The sequence below is a fragment of the Chinchilla lanigera genome, unplaced genomic scaffold, assembly GCF_000276665.1.
Source record: "Chinchilla lanigera isolate Chin_1 unplaced genomic scaffold, ChiLan1.0 scaffold00001, whole genome shotgun sequence".
NCBI lineage: Eukaryota > Metazoa > Chordata > Mammalia > Rodentia > Chinchillidae > Chinchilla > Chinchilla lanigera.
In genome coordinates, this window is record NW_004955402.1 from 49,357,380 (window position 1) to 49,379,777 (window position 22,398).

Below are 22,398 nucleotides of genomic sequence, written 5' to 3' on the forward strand. Positions count from 1 at the left end.
TATATATATACATGAAGCCAAATTTTTACCCAAGGGATAATTTAATGTACATCAATATAACATACTGGCCATATACTAAAACAGGCTGACACATTTCAGAAAATCTAATGAAGCTGGAGATTTGGGTGATGTTTTGTTCCATTTTGTTTTGGCTTCATTTTAAGATTATATGGTCATGGCCACAGACTGTTAACAGCTAGTGTTGCCCCTTTTATATCTAATTCAGCACTGTTTCTGCTATTAATTACATTTTGGTTATATTTTCCTGCAGAATATTTAAGACCAAGTCAAAGTAAGGCCTGTGTAGATTAAAGTTAATCTACCTATGTATGTATTTGTCTCAGGCATTACTTTTGGGGTCACATAAGAAGCCTCTTATCTTCCCTATTTACTTTTCTTTACTAGTTGTGTTATCTGCCAGGGAGGTCATGGTCTTGTATGATCATATGGCTTCCCTTAAACCATGGGGAACATTTACCTCTATAGTGATCTTCCATTGTATAGAATGCACTTTGCTTGATCCCTCTCCCTAGGGTCTAACAATCTCCCTGTTTGAAAGGTTTGGTGACTCACCATAGTTGTTGGGCCCCTTTAAAATGGTTCAGTTTTCCTGTGAGTTCCTGTGAGTTCTTGGCTAATCTTGGAGGGTAAGGGAAAATATTTTTTTCCCTTTAGCCTCTTTATCAGTGTAAACTTTGATCTCCAAACCTCAGTTGCCGAACACCAGTTACAGTAACTTAGAGGTGGAACCAGCAGGTCTTAATCATCCCATAATCCTTTTGCATATCAGGATATTATGAACATAAAGTAGGCAATGATATACACATATTGGTCAGGTTTTCAATTAATAGATTAGCAGTTATAAAGTTTATGAGAAATATATAAGATAAAAATAAGTGCAAAACAGCATTTAGGAAACAATTATGATGACATTATTATATCAGGACTAAGATTATTTTTATTACCTCTTTGAAATATGTTTATTTTTTATTTGTGTGTAAAATAATTTGTCAATAATATATTACTTTTACTCAGTTACATAATATGAGACAGAAATCCTCATTTAACTTTTTATCCTATAAGATAAAGTACAATGTGCTTGTTCGTAGATATAGTTTATAGGTGACTAATGCTCAAGTCTTTTTTTGTGTTCTTTTGTTTTGATTTGTTTTTTGAGATAGAGTCTCACTATGAGGGTAGGCTGGCACCAAACTCAGATTAATCCTCCTGCCTCAGCCTCCTGAGTACTGGAATTATAAATGTACGCCCCCATACCTGGTTTAAAGTCTTAATTACTAGACTGACATTACCTCTAGTATATAGTATTTAAGCATATCTACGTATCAAAATAATTTTAATTTAAACGTGAAACAGAAAGTTGTACAGTTTTCAGCAAATATATCTTTCTAATGCTGGGTAGGGTAATTAGAATGATTATTACAACTAGCATTCTATCAAAGGACTAAACAATAGTCAAAGCAGAGATGAAAACTTAACAATATTACTCAATAGGAAATAACCATGCATTTTCGCATTTCCTAAACTTCTCTTCTCAGCTGCAAACTTACTCATCTTAAAGCTTTTCTTAGCAAATTACTTTTTAAATACAAGTACTATCATTATCATCTTACTTTGTATTTAAAACATAATCATGTTCAATTTAAAACTACATTTAATTACTAGTTCAAAAGTTTTCTCCTTTTCCAAAATGTAGGCTAAACTTAAGATTTTCAACATCCTAAGTTGGGGTGTTTGTCCTCCCTTTCTGTTTAAAGGCCTAGCTTTCCTAGCATTGGAAGAAAAAAGTCAAGAAAGGAAAAGACAAAAAGAGGAGGAACTGTCTTACCTGGGAGACATGACATGGGTTTATTCTATTGGTTACACCCATTTCTCTGGAAAACCTGAACCAGAAGAAGCAGTGGAGTGTGGTAGCAATGGAGTCCATTGTTGAGTGTCCCTCACAAAGTGGAAGAGTGATTTTCTTGCCAGCATGATTAATTTACAAGCTTGATGGGCACACTGGAGATTCACTGTCTTACATTTCAAGCCAATTGCAGTTTTTTGGTTGTTTTGTTTTGTTTTACCTTTATTGAGTTCTGGTGTTTGGTAACCAATTCTCTTGGGATGGGACCCCAACACTAATATTGTTCAAAGCCAGAATATAATCTAATAGGGAATGGGGACTGAAGAGTTATTAAAGCACAGATAGACCATCCACATAGAGCATCCTCAAGGATCTGCAAGTAACCAATTTACCACCTCTCCTCAGCTCCAGCCAGGTGATCATATTGGAAGACAGGTGAACAGTTTATCAGCTCAATTTGTGAAAAGATGTAATAAGTCTAGATTTCACTAGAAATATCTGTAATTTTAAATCTTAGTTAAAATTAAAAATTAAAAAAAAAAAAAACCTCAGTGGGGATTTCAGTTAAAATAGTTCGAGTTAGACTCCATATTTGCAATCTAGAAACAATAGTAGGTTTAAATCCTCAAGCTTTTTGACTTAAAAATTCAATTTTCTTAGCTTTTATGGCTTGTGTCTGGATGTCACCACAAAGGCTTATTCATTTGTGGGGTGGGCCTCTAGAGTTTATGATTGGTTCATGATCTAATGTTGATATTATAGGTGTGAGAGCTACACCAGTCCTGGGGTGGGTAGTTTGCATACAATGTAAGGGAGGGAATGAAGCTGCTTGCTGCTGCTCCTCCCCTTGTGCTCTTGTTGCTTTTGCTGTTTTCCATGGCCATGAACTGTTACCCTCTGCCATGTGCCACCCTGCCTTGGAGGCATTCGAGTAGGAACTGAAACCTCCACAAAGGCGCTGAATAAACCTTTCCTTTCTTAATTTGGGGTTTTAGGTATTTTGTCTCAACAAGCAGGTGAAAAAGTAACCAAGACATTGGCCTAGAGCCATCCCTTTTTCCAACTTACTAGTCATATATAACTTCACAATTATTTAAAAAACAATGAGTAAAATTTCTATGATTTTACAGAGATCAAAATATTCACACTGCTATTTCTAACTTCTCTGTAGACACAAAATAAATAGAGGCATAAAATAATCAATGATGATCAGGGGAATATCACAGAAAAAGTTAAATTACAGTAATTTAAAGAAAATCCTAAATTTCTGTATTCATTAAATGGAAAATTATTCCCTGTGGCACAAAAATGTTTAAACATATTTATGATGTGCCTCCTCACTCAGTAAGTGATAACTGCACACATGATTTGCTGCTTTCTTTTCTTTATATTCTGTTCTCTTCTCTGTATAAAATTTCCCTTGATGTTGGGAAGGTTATTATGTGCTTTCCTTATATTAAATTAAGAAAAAGTAATTAAATCCACCTCAAGTACTAAAAATATGGTAATCTCTTTTAATAAATAATTTTCTTATTTTTTCAATATCTGCTTTAGTTTATTCTTCGTGCAAAAAGCCCTCTTTATAAAGACTCTCCATCTGTCAATAGAATCTTCACCATTTAGATGAACAGTTAAACCTAGATGAAAATTGCTCCATGAATAACCTGAGCAATGGTGACAGCGGAAGGTCCATGCAGGTATAGCAGCTCTCACACACAAGTGCCTTTGGGAGAGCTCTCCCAGGTCAGGACATTACTTACTGCATGGGAGTTTTCTGCCCCTCCACATGCATATTCACTGGACCACTGCACTCAAGGCCCAACACCATCTCCCTATCCCTTCCAAAACTCAGAGAAGGTACAGTTACCCTGAGCATGGCAATGATGTCCATGAGGGTCTTCAGCTTGGGACCAAGCCTGACTGTAGTATAAGGACAAGTAGTGGGACATTCATGAGACCAAAGACATGGTGGAAGACTTTCTAGTTCTGGTGAAAGCTAAAATTTGCATCTTAGCTGATCATATTAGTGGGACTCAGTGTTCTAGGAGCCTCATTCAATGCCCATTGACTCAATCCACTAATTCAATCCACTAACTCTACCCAGTAACTCAATATTTCCCAAGAGACATTTCCTTTGCCTATCTTCTTAAAAATCTGTTTTATGACTTTTGACATAAATATTTTTATCCAGTACATAAAAGAGGAGGGTGGGTAAAAGCTAATTCCTTTTTATTTGAAAATAGAGCTGGATCTTCTTTTCATGAGGTCAAGGAAAGCTTTGCCTTCTAAAATTATTCATGAGCAAAGGTAAGCAATTCTATAACTTTTGAAGATCGAGGCATCAGAGACCTTTTTAGATGGCTGATTTTTTTCAGTGATGAAAAGGAAAGAACAGAGGAAAAGAGATCTTTGTATATAAACTGAGTACAAATACTTGTATATAAGCACCTATTTATTTCTAAATAAATATAAATTGAATTAGTGTGCAATATCTCACTACCAGGAATTATAGAGAACATGTGTCTTCATTTCCAGTGGCTCATAGACTAGTACAGATACACATGGAAACAGAGGAACATCCACATTCCAAAAGAAATCACAATAAGATAAAATTCTACCATGATATAAAAAAAGAAAAACTCAGAATTATCTACTAAGTTTGATATCCTAAAGTCAGCAAGAGCGCCCTTCAGTGACACTGCTGTGACAGTCATGCTGCTGTGACTAGAGGAATTAATAGGGGGAAAACAGGAGACAGGACTTGTGGATTACATGTTCAGGGAACAAAACTCTGAGAGGAAGAAAGTTTAGAGGTAACAATGACACATGTAAACAATGAATATTTGAGAAATACTTTATATTCTTAAGCTTACAGTTACTAAAGCAATAGAGAAATACAAAATAGACATAGCAAAAACAAAATATACAGAAAATACAAAAAGAGATAAAGAGATAGTGGACCCAATTGAGAAAAAGAGCCTATGGTCTAAACTTAGATAGGTGCTAGGGTAATGCTTTCTCTGAAAAAAAGAGGAAGCGTAAAGTCCATGCACAATGTAGATAAATTTGGAAGGAATGTAGGAAGGAATATTCTAACCAAGATGATTTCATTGCCTCTGTCTGAGTGGAGGCAATTTCTCTCATGCTATCACCAGCAAGTCGCTGTTAACTCTCATCTGTGTTATTGCAACTGTCTCAGGTCATTATACTTGATTATGATCTCATTTCCCTTTTCTCTATGCTATACTCAAAATGATGTTAAAATTATCCTAAGTTATGTTATCACTCTGGGCAAAACCCTTTGAATATTTGGCTTAAATATCTACTTAGTGTCCTCTTTCATCAGAGATGTTTTGTGTCTATACTCATTACTCACACACAAATTCTTGACCTCTCTTGCTGCTGTGTGCTGGCTATCTGGCTGCAACCCCAGTGGCCAGTCTTGGAGTAAGGCAGAAACCAAAGTTGTTCAGGGCTCTGTACCTGATATTCTCCCTACCTGAATACTGTTTCCTAAAAGGTGTGCAAGTATGACTGTTTCTTTACTTCTTCAATGATGCAACTCAGTGTGGACGTTTACCCCCATAACTTTTCTATTTACTTTTCTATTACTATTTTTCTATTTACATTTCTATTTACTTAGAATTTGTTCTTTGACATAATTTAGAACTTTATTTACAACCTAATTTCCTCCCATATTTTCCTACTTTTCTATTTACATTTCCCAAATCATCTTTTCAAGACAGACTAGCCACTTGAATTTTATAACAAAATGCACATGTTGTGTGGTTTCATCACAAAGGCAAGGATTTTAATCTGGTGTTTACCGTCCCATCCTGAACTCTTAGGTTCATGGATTCATAGACAGTTAATGCATATTTGTTAAATACAGTGTGAGAAGTAGTTAGGTGGAGGCCCATTAGGTGATAAGTTAAAAGCTGTTTAGAAGTAATGCTATTCATTTTAGAATATGACTAGATGGCTGGGGATATAGCTCAATGGCACAGCACCTGCCTAACAACTGCAAGGTACTGAGTTTGATTCCTGGTAGCAAAAAAAAAAAAAAAAAAAAAAAAGATCGCTTCTTAGCTAAAGTCAAGTGTTTAAAAAAAAATACAATTAGACATATTGGATAGAAATATATATTTGCATGCTTCTTCTCACCAAGTTCAATGGTCAGGAATTTACAATGAAGGAAATACATAGATTGAAATGTGTAAATTAGCATTGCCTAACAGATATATAATGTAAACTACAAATGCAAGTCATATATACTGTGTTAAATAACCACATGAAAATAAGTACAAAGGAAAGGGAGAAATTATTTTCAAAAATATAATTTATATTTTTCAAAAACAGTATCATTTTCACATGTAATTAATATAAAATATCAGTAACACTATTTCATGTTTTCATACCAAATAATCAAACTCCAGTGTATTTTCCATACATATAGCATATTAAAATTCAGATTAGTTACCTTTCATGTGTTTAATAGACCATGTGGTTTACGATTATTATCTCAGACAGTGTAGCTCTGGATAAATACATTGTTTTAAGTAGGTTGCTTTCAAATGAAAAAATATGGCCTGGAGGAAAGTGAGTATCAGAATAAGACAGTTGTTCAAACGGTATAACAACATGAACCCAGTTGTACCAGCAGGAAAATATGGGAGGAAATTAGATTGTGAATAAATTTCTAAATTATGTTAAAGAACAAATTCAGTGGGATAAAGAGGAATAGAACATCTTAAAGAATAAGACTTTGTGATCAGAAACTGTATGAAGTATCAGATGGAAATGAAAGTCATTATGGGGAAATTCTCAATTAGTAGGAATGGTGGTATAAAGAACATGTCATTGACAGCTGGTATAATGAACCAAATGTCCTTAGCCAAAGACTTCAAAGAGGAATGACTCTCAGATCAATACATGATAGCAGTACAGTCTAAAGAGTGACTGCTGGAATACGTCACTCAAGCTAGAAGATTTTCACAGAGACTGAAATGATTAATCTTCTAAAACTATTAATATTGTTAATGGACATAAAAGAAAATCTATCAATATGCAAAAGTGTGACCAGCAAGAGGACTCAGAGTAATAGTGGAAAGCAAAGTAGGATGGAGGCAGTTGGAACACCTAGGATAGGCTTCCGGACTGAAAGAGCAAAACATCCCTGTGAAGGATCCGGCGAAGAGAAAGTCCTGCAGTTGTATATTGAGAAGGAAATGTCCTGGCAACAGTGAAGGAGAATTTCTTCTAAGCTGGCACTGCTCACAACCCTACTCCACTAAATTCAGATGATCCTTTTCAAGGGCAAGCATGACTTAGCTAATAGCTCTAAGATAGCCAAGATGAACTGTTCAAGTCTGGGAAGCTTCATCAAGGCTAACTCTTTCCGAGAAATCCCAGTATATTTATCATTCTTGACGTTACTTTTCATACTATGGACTTCAGAAGCATGTTTAAATGGATACAGGGTGAAATAAAAGAGGCCCTAGCTGATAACTGAGTCTCAAAAGAACTCAGCTAAAATTGTAGAAAATAATCCTCATTTTTAAACCTATGAGGCAAGAGACTTCAATATACATGAGGAATATTTTATTTTTTGTAATGAAGACTGAACTACTTGCACAATCATAAAGAAGTCACTAACCATGGCCATTATTCAATATTCAATCAACAAATGTTTAATGAATTTTAGCAATTTGTGAGGTATAATATACTTAAAATACAGGGATAACAAAAATAAACGTTTTCTCTCAAATAGACTGAAATGAAAGCAAGAGTCTGATGACCAACCATGATATAGAGGGGCTTTCCACAGGCCCTTCCGACTTATGGATGGGACTTGGTACAGCTAGAACTTGATTTCAGCCAACGTACAGGCATCTCACAAGCAAGCGACATTTCACAGATTTCACTCAATATAAGAACAGAAATGAAAACCATTTGTTTTTTTTTTGTTGTTTTTTTTTGGTTTTTCTCCGGTACCGGGAACCGAACTCATGACCTTGCGCTTGCCAGGCAGGCGCTTTGCCGCTGAGCTAAATCCCCAGCCCCAATGAAAACCATTTGACTCGTTCATATATCAAAGCTGACTGTTGTTTCCTCAAATCTCTCACCTGCATGCCCTCTCAGAATCATTAATTCACACAACTCTTGCAAGACAGTTATAAACTAAGAGAAGTCACTTGTAAATTTGGCACTTTATTAAAACCAGCTAGAGAACCTTTGAAACAGCCCTTGCCCCCCGTCACATTCTACTAATTAAACCCTGATCTCCCCATGAGTTCAGGCCTTAGGACTCCCCAGTGGTTCTGGCTCCGAACCTGACTTCTTCTGCCTCCAGTATGAACTCTGTAAGATGCTTGAATTCAGGGCCCAAGTAATACAGGCAAATTAGCTTATGTTCCAAATCGACCAACAGAATCTTAAACCTTTGAGACCGGGAGGGGTAAAAGATGATCCTGTAGTTTCTGGCTTGCACAGGCAATAGGAAGAGTACTATTGTTTATCTAGAAAGGATGCCAGACAGGGAAGTAAATTTGGGAATAACAGAAAAAAACTGGATGAGTCTGTACAATTTCTGTTATCTACCTCGTACTGTAGCTAAACACATCAATGTTTAATAAATTTATGATGAGTTACGGTTGTTGGAACCTTAATATAAATGAACCCAGATAGTTTTACTTTTAGGTGCCTACCTTTTTAAAGAATGCAATTAACTAATTTGAATAAAAGCAACTGAAATACATATAATGGCATTAAAGAAAGGAAACTGCTCATGATATTTGGAAAGAATGGCACGGCCATTCTTTCTCTTCCGAGAGGATCCTTGTGATAGCACAAGGCCCAGTGTAACAAGTCTTCTATTGGGAGAGAGATTCTGCACTGTACTCCTTCCTGATTCCAACAAAGAGAAGTGGAAAATATAAATTAATGGTAAATTAATCAAGGAGTAGGATGGCGATTAGTGGATGGAAAACAAAAGGGGGGGGACATAATGTTATTTAGACATCAAGTGGGGATTTCCACAAACAGACTAAGCAGGGTACTTTCTCCAGTTGGATTCTACAGAAGAAAGACAGAAGCTCCAGGCAAGGTTTAGCCTAGCAGAGAGCTCAGAGTACTTGCAAAATGAAAGCTTTGTTCAGAGCAGGAAATTTTTGACTATTCTTAGAAGTTAGTGTTTCTGAAGGGTGCCACCTACATTAATAAGATAGTGAGATAGTACTTATCTGTATAGGCCATGGAGAGTCAAAGCATGTTCTTTTTTTTTTAAAAAAAATCTTTGTTTCTTCTTATGTATATCTGCATGGGAACTTTAAACAAAGGCAAAATAAAAGAAATTATTATTTTTAAATTGAAGAGATTTGAATGAATACAATCTTTCAATCAAAGTTTTGTCAGTATTCAACCACATAAGGAATTTTTTTCAAATTTCTTTACACTATAATTTTATGTACTTTTCTTTATAATTCCCCAAGATGTCTTAAATTTACCCCATTTTTACATGCCCTTTATGCAATTTTTACCAGTGAAGTTGTAAAATAAAGGCACCCTTAAGCTTCTATGCCTTTAGTATTATATTCAAGGCATAAATATAGTCCTATGAGTTTGGCTTTAACAAACTTATGCACGTCATAACTTACAATTATTTCTTGGCTTTGATTAGACATTAAAATAGGAGAAATGATACACTTAGAGCTCTTTCGCCTTTGATACCAAGCATGTACTGTTCTCCAAGAAAACAAATGACTGGATTACATTCTGGTTATTAAAGTGAGGTTTATTATGCTGTTCAAAAGAAGTGCATTTAATAGCATTTTCATTATATTCAAATCATATCCAGAGTTACATACTTAAAAAGTAAATGAAGTGTAGTGTTGTAGAGAATTACTCCTGTGTGAATTCAGGCAAAGTAAGAATAGTATATTATTCTTAATAGAAAATCCCAAATATATATTTGAGCTACAAATATATGTAAAGATGAATGATATGTTTTTGAAGAATATTTTACTGTGAAGTTAAAAGCAGTTAAGTCAAAAAGTCATAAAGAACTTTAAAATTTTCTTATGGAAAATAACTGATATGCTGTTCAATTTTTATAGTCTTATGTCGTCTATCATTCAAGAATCCTCCACTGGCTCCCTGGAACATCTGATTTTTGTGGGTCTTGAAGTTCATGAACTGAATGACAGTGTTTCTCCATTTTCTCCTGGGAGACTTCCTCTTCCTCTTCCTCTTCCTCTTCCTCTACTAGCAATGGTGCCAAATATATTTCTTTCCTACCCCTCGTCTTTTTTGTTTGTTTGTTTGTTTGTTTTGTTTTTCTCCGGTACCGGGAATCAAACTCACGACCTTGCACTTGCCAGGCAGGCGCTGTGCCGCTGGGCTAAATCCCCAGCCCCTTTCCTACCCCTCGTCTTTATTCTTTGAGATTAGATGAAATATTTCCATGTGAGTATCCCCTAACAAGCCTAGAAATGAGACAACATAAAGTATATAATAGAAAATAATCAGAGAGAAAACCAATTATATTTGTTTTATTATCTGTATAATGTAAGTTATGATATTCATCAAGAAAGAGGTAATGATATGAAAGAGATTAATTGTGTATACTTAAATGTAGGAATAAAAAATGATAAAAAATTAACCTAAAATTGATGACTAAAACATTTTCTGACTTAAAAATCTCCTTTATTCATGATTATGTGAAAGGAATAATAAAATAACCTACATTCAATTACCTATTACCCACAGACAGAGTGGATTGCCTTACGTTATTGTGCAGATTCCTTCTGATCTGAGTTGTAACAGCACATCTGCAAGTCAATTTAAATTGATAATTTTTGATAACTTCTGACTTTTCATTCTAGCCTCTTGCATGAGTCACACAAACTTGTATTGATTTCTAATATGGGAGAAATTAGATCAGGCCAAACAGAGGTGAAGCTGTAGCTAGAAAAATAAACTAAAAGAGAATTGAAAATCTGACCCCAACACAATTCTTTATATGAGGAATGCCCTCTACCACTGGCTGCTTGTAACTGTGAAGCTGGCAAGATTTCTTGTAATGTGTTTCCAGAGGCCACGTCTCTTAAGAAAATGCACTGCACTCTTTTCTCTTGCAAAAGACTACTGCAGTGTTGCATTTCATCTATGTAGAATAAAAGAGTGTCTATCTACTTGATAGAATTCGGTATTTTAAAAACTCATCGGAATTAAGTGGTAGGTAAAGACTGTCACTCCAAAAATTTAACCAATACATTATGTGAAATAATTTCAAGTTTCTTTTCATTTTTATTTCTAGAACAATTAGAAGAATTTAACATAAAATATATACAGTATAATTGTGAATTGTGAAATTCATGCAGGTATAATTCGGGCTTATTTAAAAATCTATCTTAAAATTTTAAGATATTATCAGCATTCTTTTCTTACTTTGCAATTTATTCTTACAGCTTTCTACACAGAAGTTTGAGAATATACGATTTATCAAACGTAAGTAATTATAACTTTAAAAATATTTAACCTAACAAAAACATGGATGAACAATTTTGATACAATAAAGTTTAATTTAATGTAAAAGGATAATTTTGACAAATCTTCTCTGAATATTTGATTTTGAATATTTGATATTGGATTTTGAATATGGATTTTGAATATTGGATTTTGAATATGAATGTTGGATTTTGAGATTAATGTTCGGTTTATTTTTAATGATAATGATGTCAGCAATGTCAGATCTTCATTCACATTTAAAAATTCTAAAATATGAAAGTCTTATGTGTACTGACATTATTACCAATTCATAAACTTCATTGTGTGATCAGCTAGAAACATTAAAGGCTAACATTTTAGTTCACATGTTATGACATTATGGAGTATGCACTGAGAAATGCCGTCACAGAGAATAAGATATTCTACCAGGGTTCAGTTACTGAACCTACTTTATTTGTTGTGTGATACTAAAATTCCATTCTATACCATATTTCTTTTGCTGATTTAGCAGTAGCTGAGAAGAAATGCATTAAAATATTTGAACAATATTTAGATTAAATAATTTAATTAAACAATAACATTAAACTATATTATTAATTTTAGAAAATACATTATTAAAATTTGTGGTAGCATATTAATGCACAAGAACTACAACTTTAAAAACAGCTTGCAATATTATGTACATCTGAATTTGAAAAACATCTAGATGCTTCTGATTGTCCAGTCACTCAAAGCTTTGCATTGAAATCAGACACTCAGTGCTGAATCTTACACCTCTATTCTCCCAATGCTCAACTTAATCCTAAAACAAATATATTTCTAAAAGTGCAGTAGCAATTCCAGTCCACTAGTACTGAATACATAATGTGGCCCTAATTTTCCAGTGATGTGAAAAATTAATACTGTTTAAAAGGTACCTAAAACTTTTGGGGAGGATTTTATCATCTTGGAAAACTGACTGGAAGAAGGTTTTAGTAATCTCATTTTTATTCATGTGGTCTTCTTTGTTATTTAGTCAGTGGAAATCTAGAAAAGAAGGGTCAGTATTTAATGATGTCTTATCTAAGGTTAAATATCATGGCTAGCTCTAGTGCATCTGACTTGGTCCTCATGCTGATACCTGGGGAAAGATGGAGTCCAATTTAGTTTCAGTGGTTGAGTTGACACACCTCATGGAAAATAATCAACCCGGTAAAATGAAATATTGAACACTTTATTCTCAAATTTCAAAAATACATTTCTGAAACATTTTAAATTAGAAACCATGTGATATCCGGTAACAGTTTATGTAAAATTTAAACTGAAACCATTTTTTCTTTATTTAGCTCTATTAACCTCTCTAGTCCCTACCCTTACCCTTAGTTTTCATTTTAAATTCCATCTGCTTCAGTAAAGATACTAAAAATAGGGACCAGTCTTGTGTAATAATTTATTAAATTTGTCCTTTTTTTAGTAAACCAGAATATGCAATATTCCATTCATAGGTATGATGTTCATATCTTAATGATTGTGTGATTTAGTTGCCATGGAATTTAAAGTACTTGCTGTATTTGGCAATAGTAATTTCCAGTGCTGAGGAACAAAATAAAAAGTGTATATTATTTAAAGTGTACCATGAAAGATATATATAGATATAGATATAGTTATAATGAAGTTATGGTAGCTATGATTTATAAATGACATCTATTGAAGCTAAAATGAATGAATGAATGAACAAATGAATGAATGACTAAAAAAAGTGAAAAGGAAAGAGAAAAGGAGCTTTCTGTATAATTTTAAAGGTATAATAAATAAGAAGGCTCATTTCATTGTAAATCCTAATTCAATAATCCCCTAGCCTAAGAGAAGCAACAATTTGTGTGCTAGTATGTCTGATGGTGGATTTCACTTGACTTGCTCAGTGTACTAAAATCTAAAAATGTGACCTAATTTCCTGCATTTCTAGCATCTCACAAAATTTGTACAAAATTCTAATCAAACTATTTAACCTCAGCAAAACAAAAATCTACTGAGTAAATCAACTGAGTAAACAGTACCATTCTATAGAGAAAAATAAATGTCCCTTAGAAGATATACGTCTAACTTATTTTCATTTACTCTGCAAATGTATTAAAGAATGTGACACATTAATTGCTACAAACTACTTATTGTTCTAAATGGCTTCTGATCCAATGTTTCACAGGAAAATTGCACTCTACATTTCTCGGTTTATAATATGTGAACAGAACTGATAACCTTTTGAACCGGACAAATTTAATGTAGTAAGACTTACCTTTTTTCTCATTTAACAAAATGTGCTTAACAACATAGCTTGATATTGCATCATTTTAATAAAGTAAAGGTTATGTTTCATGCATTTCTTCTTGTTTTACTGTTTTGAAATGTGACTAAAGTTAATTCTGAATTGTATAGCCATTGACTAGTGTAAGTCACTAAAAACAAGATTAATTACAAGTGTGTGTCATTATTTTGTTTTATTTTAATGCTCAGTGACATTAGCTGGCGTGTTCTCTGCCCACTTTTTTCTCTTTTACTCATTCACAGACAACTAGATTAAGGTCAAGGTTCTCCATTCACAAGTTCACTAATTTAAGACAATTCACTTATTCCCTGTCAGACCTTTTTCTTACAGGAAATTAAAGACACTGAAACGCACATTTTTCTAACCTACCTTGGACTGAACATAGGGTTATAGGACATGGAGATGATTTAGCTGGCAAGGAGAGATTTTGAGGCAGAAACTTCACTGCACATCTACCGCAGTACTTTTGCAATTTACAGTAAAGCAGGGTGTTTATTGTAGATTTTTATCAGGTTAAAGGAGTTTCTGCATATTTCAGAAAGGATCTGTCACAAATAGATGAATAGAAAATCAGTTTTAGTAAATTAGTTTTTTCATTAACTGAGATAATTTATTTTGTTTAGCAAAATACATACATTTTAATGTCAGATTATTCTTTGATTTGTGTATGTATGTATGTGTGTATGTGTGTATGTGTGTGTTGTGTATGTGTGTATATGTATATGTGTATGTGTGTGATGCTGGGGACCGAAACCAAGGCCTTCCCACTGACCTCATCTCTAGTCTTTCAATTTCTTGTTTTTCAGAATGGGTCTCACGACGTCACTACATTGTCCAGCCTGGGCTAAAAATTGTGATCCCCTGTCTCTGCCTCCCAAAGTGCTGAAATGTCAGGCGCGTTCACCACTCCTGGCCTTTCTTTCACACCTCTCATTATACTGTAGAGTCAGGTTTTTAAAATATATTTTGATAGTTTAAGCTTAGCAAGTATTTTAATATTGTTGTTATTAATATGTTAGCAGTATGTAAGGCTTTTACTCCTTGTGGGCAGTTGGTTCATGTACATGACACAGTTCTTAGAACATGTTTGCAGTACGTACAGCTTACATTCCCTGTGCAGAACTGGTGCATGCACATAACACATCCTACTTCTCATTCTCATCCCCTTTCTCTCACTTTCCTCCTCTATCTGTCCAAGCCCTTTCCATTTGAGAAACTTCTATCTCACTACTTGCTATTTTCTGTCTTTTATTTTGGTTTTAATTTCTATTTTGGGCTTCTCATATAAGAGAAAGCATACAGTGTTTAAGCTCACATGTCTGATTTGTTTAATTTAATATTATGGACCCTTGGTGTATCCATTTTCATATAAATGACTGCAGTTTATCTTTGTTCAGGGCAAAGTAGTATATCTTAATTCTTTCTAAGACCTCCTTTCCCTCATTCCTCTGTCTCTTATGTCATTTTTATACTTAGGTGGCTTAATGAGGTGGAAGCGTAGTGTTTTTTTCTCCCACTGTGTTTGTGTAAATGTGAATAGGATTCATGAGGCAAAGTGTAACATATTTGTGCATACTTGTATGTGTTTGTGTCTTCATCATAACAGAGCAGTGTTTGCAACATGGTAATTCTGTGGTCTTTGGAAGTTCAAATTACCTGTCAATAAAATTTAAGTAATTCATTTGATGTTTACAATTTTTTCAACAGTTATACATCTGTTATAGTTCCTCTTCATTTTTGAGTTAGTTTGCATAATAGTGTCTTTAGAAAATTCGCTGAAAAGAATTGTTTACTACTGTTCCAAACATTTGAACCTACAGCATAAAAGTTCTTATAAAAAGAATTCATTTATTTTGAAAATATGTGTTGATATACGTTCTCACTGCTTCTAGTACTTACCTTTCATTAATGCTTTATAAGTTATTTGTTATTTCATGGATGTCAATCCTTATGCATTGCTTTGTCCCTTGATCTCCTTCCTTCTTTAAAGCAAGCCTCAGGAAACAGGTCTTGCTACTCTCTATGGTGAGCCGCTCAGGGGCACCCCTTGTCTGAGCATGCTACGCATAGTAATTATAGCGTTTCTATTATTTTCAAGAAGAATAAAAAAGCTCACAGACTTCAAAAAATCCAAAATGCTCTCAATTTCTTCCTGTTATCTCTCAAAGGGTTAGCAGCCATTTGCTAATAGGCTTCTAGCAGGCTTATGAAGTAGAAATAGATGCATATGCTGATTTTAGGTGTTAATTATTAAGTATTAATTATTAGGTATTAATACATTAAAACAGATAATTAGGTATTAGTATGTATTAATACATCTGGAGATTTTTAAGGGCTTTGGAATTGTTAGATACCTATTGATACTCCAAAAACACACTAATACAAGGGATCAAAAATAATCCCCTCGATTTACATGTTGAAATGAAGGTTAATTAAGGTCAGATTTGAAACAGAGTTTTTACCCAGTCCAAACGGTCATATTCCCAGTGGGATCCTGGTTCCATCACATTACCTTTCCCTTCAGGATTTCCTTAACTTCCCTTCTTATCAAAAAAAAAAAAAATAGTATATCCTAAAGGCATCACAGATCTTTTAATTGCCTCCAAGGTGTACAATAATTGAGAAGTATTTAGATTCTCCAATTTTCTCTTAATTTCCATTTCTTAGAAGTGCAGAGAAAGAAGGCATGGTAGAGGATTGCTGGATGATCTAAGCTTATTTAATTGGCTGCTTCCCTTACAGCTAATTATTTGCTAGTGGCCTGTTTTTACTAGAGCAAATTAAAGCATCCATTGGTATCTGAGGTAAAGCCAATGGTCTGGTAAATATTTATTTCTATCCTCCTTGTTAGCAAGCAAATATATTGGAAGTTTTTTGAGACATGTACATGTTGAGTCTAGCAGTGTACCACCAATCCACTGTGCTTTCTTGGGCTTGCATGAATCTGTAACTTTGATCATAATTCAAAAGAACCTTAATTCTTGTCCTTATCAAAATGACTGCAAGCCAAATCATTACAGTGACACAACGTTGATAGGCTATATAAACAAAGAATATCAGAGACATAAAGGATAAAGGTGAGTGTCATGAAAATACAGGACTGCGATAATTTGTGGAAAAAGACACTATGCTAGTCTGAAACATGCCTGGATGTTGTTTACACAACCTAAGAAAAAATATTTGAGGAAAGTTGTCTGCCAATTTGAAAATTAACCAATTCTTGTTGGGCCTCTGAGGATTTTGGATGTGATAGGCCATAAAATAAAGGGAGTCTGGATACTTTATCTATGTTTACTGCAAAATAATCTCTTAGTAAAACACACAACAAGGAGGAAAAAAGCTCTCAACCGACTTAGAGTGTAAAAACCTATATTTTCTCTCACACTGTAGCCCACAGCATTGGTTGTTTTGTGTATCAATAGACAAGAATTACATGGTACATTGGGGAAACACTTGTATCTCAGCTACAGTGCCTGCTCATAGAATTTTGTAGAAAATCATGGCTCCTTCCTCAAGAATTATTGTACTTGTGTCAAACATCACTTGCTTTGCTACTGGGGCTTCAGAATGATTAAATACCAAATCAGGGAACACCAGGTGTCTTTTCACCAGATCTGCTCAGCATCACTTGGCTGTCATTTGGCTCCTTTAGAAACAAATTTGAGTGTGCTGAGCAACACTCCACAGTCCTTTGGAAATGATCTTGAGCATGAGTAAGCTCTGAAATTAACAAAGTTATGACAGAGCTTCCAGTTTATCTCCTGCTAGAAGACTGAGTACCCACGACTTCCACAATTGAGCATTGGGTTTCCAAAGAAATCACCTGAGACCAGTTTGCTAAAGTAAATGAACGTAATTTAGTGATGGCTCTGAACGTAATTTAGTGATGCCTCTGTTTCACAGACAGCACCACCTCCAAGACAGCAGTGACAGAATGACTGTCACATGCGAGGTCAGCCTTGAGTGGAACTCCAGTTATTCACTGTGCCTGGAAAGAAGGATGTTTGAGCAAGAAATAGGCCATGGTCAAAGACTTAGGATGGAATTTAAGACATCTGAAGCTCACTCATTTCTGGAAACAAAGGATTTTGTCAATGTGGTAAGAAAGCTGGTATGATATGTATCTGGTGTGAATGTTTTCCCAGTCCCAATTTGCAGAAGTGGTTGACAGTCCATCACAGTATCATCTGATCCTGCATGGCCAGCTTTCCCCTCAGCTATCCCAGGGATACAGCATTTTTTGACAATGTGGGAAGTAAAATTTCAAACTTGAAACCTGACAGAGAAACTTCCATTGTTGTCAGCCTCACAGGAGTGGTATTTTATTTTAGATGTTGGTAGGAATGACTTATGTTTTAATCAGTCTTCTATCTCTTCTCCTAGTAAAGGGCTGTACTCTCTTTTGCTTTATTGGGAATACAGTCGTGCTTCAGTTCACAAACTTATTTTTTCCATGATTCTGCTTCCAAAGCAAATTGGAAGAAAATAGAATCAAATTTCCACATAATGTCAACATTGGACTATTGAATTTGATTCTATTTTTGTCCAGTTCACTTTGTGATCAGAGTTGTGGAGAGAATTACGTTCATGAAGGTAGGAGGTACCAGAGCCCTTCCAAAATTCCAGATGTGAGCAGAGCTTTCAATTCTAACTCCCTGTCTAGCCATCTAGAGTCTTGGCTTTTTCATTTTCTTTCAGTGAGTTTTAAAACCCAGTATCCTTGTTCCATCACTTGCCCCTGTTCCATGCAAGCAGTCCTTACTCCTCCCCTCAGCTTGAGAGCCCACCACACCTTGGCTCTGAAGGCTCACCATTTCCAGAACCGGGTGACATCTCTTTTTTATGTTTTAATATTTTGTATAATATTTAGTTCACATTCTCTAATGATTTTACCATTTTAGTGTTGCTTTGGTCAACCATGAGATGAATTTTATCTTTCCAATATAATAAGACTTTTTAATATTCATTTATATTTTATTTGAGTTACTGAGGTTTGCATATATGATATACTGAGGTAAGTATATATTTATTATATACTTTAAGGCTGAGTACATCAGAGTGACTTTAATCCAGAATTTAATGTGATTTTCAAAACATATAAACTTATAAATTTAAATGTATTTGAAAATCAAAAAGAGTTCATTATGACCATGCAAAAACACAGTATCATCAATATAGTTATTTTTTTCCTAAAGTAAAAATTTAATGCAAACACTTCTATGGAATTTGAGAAATATCAGTCAGTACATCTAATCTAGTAAAATAGCTACTCCAGCATATGATTATTATAAACTATTTTATAATTTGTGGAAAAACACTCAGATTTACTGACCATAAATAATGGATGTATACAATCTGTTACACTCAATATATAAAATAGATATAAACAAACATATTAGAGAATCAGAGAATGTCTCTTATAGATAATTTTCCTCAAACAATGCTCTTTGGAAGTGTCTTGAAAATGAGGTTGTTAACACATTTCCCATGATCAGTATTTTAAAGAAGCACTAATAGGAAAGGGCAAATAAAGTGCTTTTTCTCTTCTAACTACATATTAAGTTAGCTCAACTTCAACGTTGCTTGAGCTGCAACATGCATTATAGAACACAGAACTAATTGCTTTACTATTTCAGCCCTCCAAGCAGTGCAGATGTTATGCAAATGGTTTAGTGCTCATTTTCAGAAAGTAAACAATTGTGGTAAATTTTGCAGGGTATTTTCTTTTTTTTTTATTAGCACTAAACTTGCTAAAATTGTTGCTAGCTGCAGTGTTAGTGCTCAGATAAACTGTAAACTTTTGTGGACCAAAAACCTGTCAGATTTGAAAATATAATGGACTTTTTCTAATTGTATAACTTCACTACATTAAGAATAACATGGCATTAAATGGGACTATTAGTACTAAGTTAGCTCCATACTTTGATGAAACATATGATTGCTATCCAGAGACTATGCAAATTCATCAGTTGTGTATCCAATAAATATAAAATGATAATAGGTTTATTTCTCCACAAAAAGTTTGTCCTTAGTAAGCATTTAAAAGTTTTCATAGTTCTGTATCTACTTTATGTCAAAAAGAAATATGAATTAAGAAAAACACTATTAATTATAAACAGTGGAGATTTTAAAAAAATCTGATCAGTAAATAGCTTGCTATCATTGGTGAATATACCATCCATGTTGCTTAGGAATCTGAATCTTAATAATGTGGGAGATTTCCTCCTATACGAAGTCAGAGCATAGTTACTTCTTGATCATATGAATTTGTGAAAGAATGTGCATTTTTATTGCTGTACTAACAACTTGCTATAAGTGTAGATGCTTAAAATCACACAGGCTTATTATTTTATAGTTCTACAGGTCATAGGTACTCCAGGAAAAGCAACAGTAGGGCTGTGTTCCATCTGGAGATTCTATGGCAGAATCTTCGTCCATTTTTTTTTCAGACTTTAGATGAAGCTATTTCTCCATCCTCAAAGCCAGCCATGGAACACCTTCTAATCCCTTTGAGGCTCCCTGTCCTCTGCCTTCTTTCACTTCTGCTCCATGGTCACATCTGCCTTTCTGACGTTGACTCTGGATTCATCTACTCCCATTTGTATATTCACTGACTCCATTCTTATAATCCCAGTTAATTGTTATCCTCTGAGAATGAAGGTAAAGATCCCAACAGCTGATCACTGTACTTTAGTGCTGGAGCCTAAATCTAATAGGGATGTCATTGTAAGAGGTAGAACAGCATGAGTGCTAACCTACCAAATGGAAATAGAGTGAATTTTCTCCTTTAGAGTCTTCAGAAGTCCATAATCTTGCCTCAGCTTGGTTTCTCATTTCTGGCTTCCAGAACTATGAAAAAATTAATTCCTGTTGTCTGAAGCCATCCAGTTTGTGGTAATTATTATGACTGCCCTAATAAATTAATACAGGGTTTAAGGTATCTACAAGACCTAGAGATTGTAGGATGTGGAGATGTGGATATCTGGGAAGGACCTTATTCCACTTACCAGAAATGCAATCATCCTACTAACGTTGAAATACTAACCTCTTATTTCGGCATGTGATATCACTTTGTCTCATCAGTGTGGCAGGTGGTCAGAATGATACCCTAACAAGGCTGTTTATGACATGCAATCTAAGCAGAAGCTTATAATGAAAACCTTTAGGGGAAAGTAGCATTGAGCATGTGCGGGTGCGCAGCCGCCCATACACATGCTCTGGAAATTTGGTATACTGCTCCTGTGAGTCTGAAATACTTCCTGCTTTCTTTGTCTTTGTTCCTAAGTGGAGCCAAAACACAGTTCATAGAAAATAGCTTCTCAACTGTGATCTCTAAGCAAGTGAATTTGCAGTACAACCCCTTACCATCTCCATGTTTTCCATTGGGATATGGTTCTATTTAAAATTGAGATGAATATCTGACTTTCATGCTTGAAGCACTAAGATAGACAACTGTAAGTTTCAAAAGCATGAGTGAATAATATGGTGATTTTAAGACATGTATGTTACTATGATTTTAAACATAAATGGTATAAAAGATCATACTGTTAAAGAATCATAAGTAATATTACTTATTTCTCCACCTAAATTAGAATTAATATTCTAATTTTTACATATAAACTACCCAATTTAATCAGATATTTTCACAACCATGAATTAAGCAATTTTCTATCTATCTATCTATCTATCTATCTATCATCATCATCATGTATCTTCCTCTTGGTTTTCCTCTTGTATGGGAAATTAGAGTGAAGACTTTCACATTTAGGTACACCTCCAGCCTTATTTATTTACTTATTGTTTTATTTTCATGACAAAGTTTCTCTAAGACACTAAGGTGCCCAGGCTGGGCTTGAACTTGTGATTTTCCTGTCTTTACCTATCATGTTAGCAATACAGATGTGCATCACCATGACTGGCATCTCCTTTTCCCATGCTTTCAAACTTCTTCCAGGTGGAACAATTATGAATATTTCCCCATTATTTGGTATAAAGCAATGCAAGTAATTCAAACAAATACTTCAGCACACAAATATTATAGACAGAAAGCCTAAGAATTTGTCATTTAATGCCTGTGAGTTTTGTTTCTTGCTGTCTTAAATTTCTTTTCAGAAAAGATACACATTACAAAGTTCCTGGTCATCAGTTACAAGAACACGCGGGACTTATGGCTAAGTAAATTTCATTGAATTGCAATGGGCTCATCATTTCTCAGAAATGAGTTCTTTGCAATAGCAAAGAACAAGCAAGAGCACCAAAGAAGTATTTCAACAGCTTTATATGACTTCGATTGCTTTACTGAAAGGAACAGTTAATGATTAATTATTTGATCAATCTTGCATGTCTCTATTTGTTCTCCTGAGAAACCAATTTGAAGATATCAATATGGAATACAACAATGGGCCGGGGATATAGCTCAGCAGCACAAGCGCCTGCTCGGCAAGTGCAAGATCCCGAGTTTGATTCCCGGTACCAAAAAAAAAAAAAAAAAAGAAAGAAAGAAAAATATGTAATACAACAACCGTTGTTAATTGCCTACCACATTTTTTGTAATTCAGTATTGCTTGTATTGTTCTTATGCTATTTTGTAAATGTATGTCTGTTTGTTAATATGTTTTCCTTCTATTATTTTTAAAATCAATTAAAAACAACAGCTTTATATGCTATCTAGACTTCAAAGCACACGTTCCTTTCCCAAGAAGACTTCATCTTAAAGAGTTTGCAG